We start from the raw sequence: 8,904 nt of genomic DNA, 5'->3' as shown, positions 1-8,904 counted from the left end.
AATGTATTCTGGATCTGATATAACAATTTTGTTCTTCTGGAGCTTTTTCCTGGGCAAAAGACGAATCCTGATCTGTATTAGGTGGTGGTCTGAGTTGAAGTAGCCTTTACGTGTGTCTATGTTCAAAATTTCTTTTTGTGAGTCTTTCAGGACTGTTGTGTGGTCGATTTGTAGTTCTTGCTCTCCGCTGGGGAATTTCCATGTGGTAAGGTTCCGTGTTGGTTTCTTGAATTTTGTTGACATAATGGAGAGGTTGTGGCTTTTACAAAAGTCTATCAGGTGTTTTCAATTTTTGTTTGTGTCCTTGTGTGGAGTATGTTTTCCTGTGGTATGTCTGTATATCTTTTCTTTTCCGAGTTTAGCGTTGAAGTCTCCCAGTAATATTTTGACTCTATGTGCAGGAATTTTCCTGATAGTTTCTTCCATTGTCGTCCAGAAGTCATCAATTTCGTCCGGGTTTTTCCTGGTGTAGTCATTAGTCGCTGCATGTGCGTTGATTATTGTGTAGGATTTGTTGGCTGATTCATTCGTTTAGTGACAAAAAGTCGATTATGCTGTCCGTAATGGACCTGTGTACTGCAAATCCTGTGCCAATAAACTGTAGGTTTTTCAGTTGTCTCGATGGTTTTCCTTTGTATATTCTGAAGTTCTCCGTGTTGAAATGGTCTTCATCTGTGAATCGTGTTTCTTGCAGTGCACATATTTTGATTTGATCTTTTTCGAGAGTGTCTGTCAGTTGTTTCATCTTTCTTGTCTTCATCAGTGTGTTCACGTTGAGTGTGCCGATGTAGTGTTTGTGTTTGGTCTTGAGGGAGTTTGAGAAGCTCCGATTCTTCTCACGATGTCCGTGAGCCCCAGGAATCCTATGCTCACGACGATCCCAGTCTATTGACTGGGGCCCGGGGTAATGAGATTTTTCTCGTTGTACCATCATGATGTTAAGTAGTTGGATATATGGCATGCTGCCGAGTACAACCTGACTTTCCAGATCGGGAGGTTGGTTGAGGCCGCCATTGACATGTGGAGCAGATGCCTTTTGCAGCCGCCCACTGTGGGAACAGACGCTACTAGTAGTTTTGGTCCGCCCCGAGTATTTAATTTCCTCGGTACCACCTATATCTAGGAATCTAGGAGGCATTCCCCTATCCGCCACCTGGGGAGGCGCTCGGTTGCCCCGATATATATATATATATATATATATATATATATATATATATATATATATAAAGTTCTTGATAAAATTTCAATGTGTGCATAAATTACGTACTTGCTAAGAACTGGCTGCCTGTTTATGCAACTTTTTCCAGACAGTATTTCATTATAGATAACTTAATCATCTGCACGAAATCTGATGTTACTATTAATATTGTATGCAAGGTCATTAATATACAACATGAACAGCGCGGGTGCCAACAGGTTTCCCTGCAGCACACCTCAAGTCACTTCTACAACTTCCGATGACACTCCATCCAAGCTAACATGCTGTGTCCTATTGTGTCAAAAGGTTATGCCATACGAAAATAGTTTACTTGTCACCTCCACCTTTTGCAAAGTCTTGTGAGGAAACATATATAACTAAAGGGGTTGTTTAAACGTTCGACTGTAAGTAACTTTGTTGGAGAAAATCAGTACGAGGATGACTGCGCGTTGAAAGCTATGCAGCAAAGCAGAGACTGTATGGCGGCTACAGCTGATTTCAAAGATCGTCCATCAGCATCGCGACCTGGCCGCTACATGAAACTGTGACAGCCATCCCTTGCAGTGGTATTATTATTGTGAAATTACAGAATCGCTAAATGTTTGTTTCAAAGTATGGTTCGCGCTATGGTTAACATAGTCCCACTAGGCCACGAAACAAGGCACGTCTTATTTGAAGGAGCGTGATCAGGAACTACTCGTCTCGGTGCAGTTAAATCTAACTGCGCATAGAGATTGCGGTTATCACACTGTGCGGGATCACGCAAGCTCTGGATTTTGGTGGGCTCCAGAAAAATAGGTTCTCACTATTTACTATCAGGGAAGTTAGTGCATGAGTGCTTTAGCATACATTACGGAGATCTGTTTAACCGACGATGCTAATAATTAAATTGAAGAAACAGATTCACTAATGTGGTACTCATTGATTTCATTTGCTGTAGTATGGTAATGCATGTTTGTCTTTGTCGGATGGAGGTTCCAATTGTTTTCTGTAAGTAAAGTTAGTGGAACTGTAGACCCACTTTAAGGTACTTCAGTGTGAGCTTTATTTTTGTTTGGAGATCCATGAAGATTTTGTATTTCCAATAGAGCTAATTTCTCGAGGTGAACAGACTGTCGTGACGGTTCCGAACGAGAACTAATTAAGAAAAATTATTATTCAGTAGTGCATAAAGCACTTGGCATTTTCAAAGTTGAGATCTTTCCTAGAGCATATAGAGACTTTGGAGCCATGGCGAGAGATGACGTGTGGCTATTTCGTAATCTGGGAATACAATGTGTGACGAGTGATCGTAACTAAATTAGATATCGTTAGTGGGTTCCTCATCTGTCAACGCCTGAAGAGGCTGAATTTTGATTTGAATTATATAACTGTAATTGAAAAGTTGCGGTGACGCTTCGGTTTTTGTTTTGTTTTTGCTATGTAATTCGATTCCAACAGTGGGGATTAGTTTTCTTTGCTGGTAGTATGTCACATTTGGAATAGGTGAAAGTCTGTCGTATCACACAGTTATTAATGAATGATACTCGCGAAAATTAAATTATCTCAGGCAATACGACAAAAAAGTAGATTTACAAGAACGTTCGTTGTAAACTGCTGCATATAAAGAAAGTTGAAATTCCTTCTTACTTACGACTAAGTTTATAAGAAATAGGAAGTAAAGTCCTATGAAGATATTAACTCAGAATAAGGTAAAAGACTTAATTTTTTGTAATTTACTTTAGCATCTTTTTCAGCGATTACAGATGTTACTGATGCAGTTTTTTCTAATTAATTTTATTGGCTTTTTGTACAGCCATACAGTTGCTTAGATCAGTGACTTCAGTTTAAATTTTAAGTATGCATCTAGTTTATACATAGGCCTACATAAATTACTAAATTACAATTACAGATTCAGTGTTTTATATGTCAGAGCTTTATCTCCATCTCTTGCAGGTAAAATACTATTAAACTATTGGTGTTAAGGTTGTTCTCACTCATTAATATTTTAATATTTGTTGATAAAGGAATTTTCCTTTAGACAAAGTTTTTCAACAGTTTATTTTGATGTGAACCATATTTGGAACATCCCAAAATGATATGGTCAAGATCTTCGGTGTCTTCTGTATGTTCACTGCATGTGGGAGAGTTTATCACACCAATCCTGAGGAGGGGTGGAAAATGCCTCTTTTTTAAAAACAAGGGGAAAGTCAAAATCTGGAGGTTGTGTAAATATCGGGTCCCCTTCTTTGATGCTTTGTTTTGCAAAACCATCTACTACTTTTTTATGCCGATACCTGAGTGCCCCTTCACTTACGTTAGATGTACTGATTTATTTTCGTTGGTTTTCGTTATTAGTTGCACCACATCGTAAATACAACTGTTATCAGCTTTCCATTTGTGATGCTCTAATTGTTCCAACGCACTTCTACAGTCAGTCAGAATTGATGTTTTGTTCCTTTTTTTCAATTCCAAACTTGACTGCTTCTTTAACTGCTGTTAATTCTGCAGTGTAAATACTACTTAATTGCGGTAATAAAAACTTTTACGCTATCTGCAGCCTAGGGCAATAATATGAGCAGCCAATTCCCTCATGAGTTTTGGATCCGACAGTATATATATTTAAATAAATTGGCCTTTCGCTTTCTAGGTAATTTATTACTTCCATGTTGGCTCTAAGCGCTTGACCTATTATGTATCGTAGATAAAAAGCTTCAGGCTGACAACAGCTGTTTCATATTCTTTACTGAACACTGAACGATATTCGATCCTTCTGTGTAAAAGGGAACGTAAATTTGAGACATTGGAAGCCTGTTGCTAACAGTAGTGTTCGTTTGTGTTCATCTGAATATCTTCTTTCTGCGACCACTTAGCTTTAACTATGATGAGGTGATTAATTACTACGGATCTTTGAAGCAAAAACATTTTAGAAAGTAGTTCTCTACTAGTGTCAAGAGGCAAATATTTGGCTTCTGTTATAAGGGCATTAGGTGGCAACGACTTCATTGCTTCTAGGCACTGCCTAATGGCCCGGTGTTGAGGTACATTTAGCTTTTTAGTATATTTTGTGGGGCATTTTGAAATAGAAAACTTTCGTAGTCCATTACAAAACTATTAGTCCATGCTGTAGGATAAGAAACCTATCTGGTTGAGAACCCTCCGCACACAGCTTACAGCATATAAGACTTTCAGACCTTTTTCTGTATTCGTAACAATGTGATCAACATGTTCTGTCCCGGTTACTCTGCTATCAAGAAAAAGCCCTAATGCCTTTGCTGATGTTAAGAAATTATATCTGAAAGGTCCCAGGCTAATCGTATTCATTGGGCGTGTTCGGCGTTTTGCTGTAAAGAAAACTACAGAAGATTTTGAGTGCGGCAAATTGAGACCATTCGTCAGCAACTATTACAGACCATTGATCAGCGGCATTGTTCATCCATGAGCAACACAATTCCAGGCTGACGGATGCTGTATATATGGAGAAATCATATGTGTATTGTAGCACGTGAATAGTGGGACCAAATACGTTTTCCAAAGCTGCTCTAAATAAGGCATATATAAGGGGGCATAGAGTTGCTCCTTTCCACTCTGAGAAGGGTCCATATAACCTGCCGTTCCCTGCCTTTCTGCATTCCAATGTAAACAGTTCTGCGGTGTAAACAAGTTTGAAGAAAAAGAAGACAAACGTGTGCGACACCTAGGTGGTGTAACTTCTGCAAGTGTAAGAAAACATCAACAGAGTCATGTGCTCCCGATATATCGAAGAATTAAGCTGTAAGATATCCTTTTTCGTCGAATGGTTTTTCAATGTGGATCGTGTGGATACTTAAATAATCAATAGTGCTCCTCCCTATCCGAAAGCGATCCTGTGATATTGGCAGAATTTTGTTATGTTCTAGCCACCACTCTAAACGTACGAGTAATTTGAGAAGGCGTTGAAAAATCCTTGCTAAACACGATGACAGTGCAACTGGACGATATGAATCTGCTTTGAAGGAGCTTTACTGGGCTTTAGTATAGGTACAATGATTTGTGTGGTCCATTCTTGAGGAGTTTCGCTATCTGCCCATGTTATATGAAAGATCTGTAACAACAGCCTAAGTTTTTTGCTGCTATTGGTAAGTTGAATATCACAGAATAATTTATTTGATCATTTCCCGGTGCCGTGTAAGCAGAGAATTTAAGTACCATTTCGAATTCTTGGATTGTAAAAGATTTTGTAAGCAATTCACTACACGCCTGTGCTGATTTGTGAACGGTCTTTTCAAATTGTTATGTTTCTCTTTCTGCTGGTGGAAGTGCAATAATATCTGCGACACTTTCCAGCCAATTGTTTATAGAATTTGGCAGTAGAGGTTTGTTGTTGATTCTTCTTATCTTTGCCCTGACCTCTGAGAGAGGGGTATTTTTTGCAAGCTTTTCAAAGCATCTTTTCCAGGAAGATTTCTAATGGAGTTTAAGGAATCATGTAGCTTTGGCATCCTTTTTTCTAAAGTTGCAAACATTTTTCCACGTGCTGTTGCTCTTAAAAACAAGTGGACATTAAAAAATGCACTGTACTGTTGTCCTTTCTTCTTGTGCTGACATTACTAAATTTAATCCAGTGATCATTTTCAAGCGCAAAACAATGCCAAAACCTTCTGAAATAATGCCAGGTTTTGTTGTTCACATACATGAAAAGGGTTGGATGGATAAAGGTGATATGAAATTAATGATTAACAGAATGTGGAAGAGAAGGTGCTTTATTGAAGAAGAGTTCTCTTTGTGCTAGATCAGTTTGGTAGTCAGTTGAAAAATTCTATGAAAGAGAAACAGAGATGGGGAAATACAGAGCTTGCTCTTATTCCGTGATAATTTATTCACAATTGCAAGCTCTTGATGTCTCGACAAGTAAGTCATTTAAAGTGTATATGAGGGAAGAATGGAACAAACGGATGGTGGATGAAAACCTACATGAATTCACCCCGATGGAAGCTTTAAAACGGGCTCCAATAAAACTAACGTGTCAGTGGATAAAACAGCCGCGGTCTCGAGTGGGAGAAGACATTGTTAAACCTTTCAAGAACCTACATGAATTCACCCCGAAGGAAGCTTTAAAACGGGCTCCAATAAAACAAACGTGTCAGTGGATAAAACAGTCATGGTCTCGAGTGAGAGAAGACATTGTTAAACCTTTCAAGAACCTACATGAATTCACCCTGAAGGAAGCTTTAAAACGGGCTCCAATAAAACAAACGTGTCAGTGGATAAAACAGTCGCGGTCTCGAGTGAGAGAAGACATTGTTAAACCTTTCAAGAACCTACATGAATTCACCCCGAAGGAAGCTTTAAAACGGGCTCCAATAAAACAAACGTGTCAGTGGATAAAACAGTCGCGGTCTCGAGTGAGAGAAGACATTGTTAAACCTTTCAAGAAGCGCGGCATAAGCAACGCCTTTCGATGGCGATGATGACCATCTTATATATGAACAGGACAATGATGACGACGACGAGGAAGAGATTAAAGTTCAGATGGCGGTTTTTAGTGATTTTTATAAATCAAGAACTTCTTTTTTAGTTTTGCTTTGCAATCTAATAATAAAAATGGTAAAAAAGTTATTTTCGTAAAAAATTGATTAAAAACTAAAGTGCGTATTATAGTCCATAGCATCTTCTAGTCCGTAAAATACGATATCTGATTCCAATTTGAACCACGTTTCACAAATCGTCACGATATCGACATTTTTCGGAAAAAGTTAATGCTCTAAAGTATCCTTGTTTGAGATTGCTGTGCGGGCGTCCCACTGTAAAATTTTTATTAAATGTATTTTTTTATGGATAAAATATTAGCAATTGCCTGCTGTACAGCTAATGAGTTTGTCGATTTCGTGTTCGGTGTTTGGCCTTGTCTTATAAGTTCAGCAACAAGGTTCACAAGTTTTTCAATAATTTGTGTTTCGAGTGGCTTATCTGAAGAAGAAATGCTGTCTGTGATTATTTACTTCTGACTAGGAAATTTATGGTACTGTGGGCAATATTGATTTGCTGCTGGAAGACATAATGGTAGTTCACTTTGATGATGATGATGATGATGTTGATGGTGGAGAGCGCTTAACTGCAAGGTCATCAGCGCCCTTGTATAAATGATATACTGATGAACATTGTGAAAATCTATGGAAAAAGATCAATAAAACGGAAAACCAAGTTTCATACCCCCACTAGAATCGAAAGGCAACCCCAGTAAGGTGAGCTTCAGAAAAGCCTGTAAAAAAATCCCAACAAGACACAGCAGAATAGAATCATGGATAAAATACCTGGAAAGACACAGTTAAAAAAGGAACAGATAACCGCGGTTGGATGACTACTTGCAAATAATAAATGACCCAGCCAGTCTATGACACATAAGATCTGACACTAAATATTTTGGGAAGAATTCCGGACACCATACAAAATCTCAAAACACAATCAACACTCGCCTCGTTATCAATTAAAATAGATGGAAGATCCTGTGGGGGACCCAGTCCAACCCTCAGGTCGTCATATAAAACACACTCAGTTAATACGTCGTATTGACAAATGTGTCCCTCATCTCTGACATACTGGGGACTCCTTCCGACATAAGAGGAAGCCATGTGCAATATGCAAAGACCCACTCTAAGCCCTGTAAGGGCTACTTCTTCAAACCGTCGTGGCCGAAAGAAGGTAAACCACAGTTTTTATGGAACGCAGTTTATTGTTTCTCACTTCCAGCCCCTGAGCCTCCCATCAACACATGGCCTTTCTGGTCATAAAGGAAGTGACAGGCCTGTAGAGGGACTGAACACCGAGCAGGAGGGGGAAGGGAGGAAGCCTCCATGGCAGCCGCATCAGCGATTTCCTTTCCCTGAATCCCTATGTGCCCTGGAATCTAGCAGAAAATGATTTCCTTGTCTTGCCTTTGCAATAGAAGGGGAGCACCCTGCACTTGAGCCGGCCGAAGTGGCCGTGCAGTTAAAGGCGCTGCAGTCTGGAACTGCAAGACCGCTACGGTCGCAGGTTCGAATCCTGCCTCGGGCATGGATGTTTGTGATGTCCTTAGGTTAGTTAGGTTTAACTAGTTCTAAGCTCTAGGGGATTAATGACCTCAGCAGTTGAGTCCCATAGTGCTCAGAGCCATTTGAACCCTGCACTTGTTGCACTATCCGATCTGCTGGGTACACCTGTCCAATACCGAGAAGGGGACTTTGAGAATTTGGGCAGATGAGGAACTGCATGTCGTGACGCCGTCTCATTTCCTCCATTGCCTTCACGATAGCAAATAGTGCCACGTAATAAACTGAAAACTGCTTTGGGAGCCCTATACTGAGGACAAAGTCGGGGTAAACGACAGAACAACCGAGAAAATCTCCCTGCTTGGAACTATCTGGGTGGCTACTTAAAATCTCGTTAAATTTAATTTTAAAAATAAGGTCTGGGGTTCAATGTTTCCTGTAAGCAGTCAGTTCTAAAAGCAATCTCGGCCTTGGTGGTAGCCAGAGGTATGCTCTATTGCACCCATGGATTTGCACTTCTACATCTGCATCTACATCCATACTCCGCAAGCCACCTGACGGTGTGTGGCGGAGGGTACTTTGAGTACCTCTATCGGTTCTCCCTTCTATTCCAGTCTCGTATTGTTCGTGGAAAGAAGGATTGTCGGTATGCTTCTGTGGGGACTCTAATCTCTCTAATTTTATCCCCATGGTCTCTTCGCGAGATATTCGTAGGAG

This window comes from Schistocerca serialis, chromosome 5, assembly GCF_023864345.2.
Source record: "Schistocerca serialis cubense isolate TAMUIC-IGC-003099 chromosome 5, iqSchSeri2.2, whole genome shotgun sequence".
NCBI lineage: Eukaryota > Metazoa > Arthropoda > Insecta > Orthoptera > Acrididae > Schistocerca > Schistocerca serialis.
The sequence above is the reverse complement of the archived record's forward strand: the minus strand, read 5'-3'. Positions refer to the sequence as shown.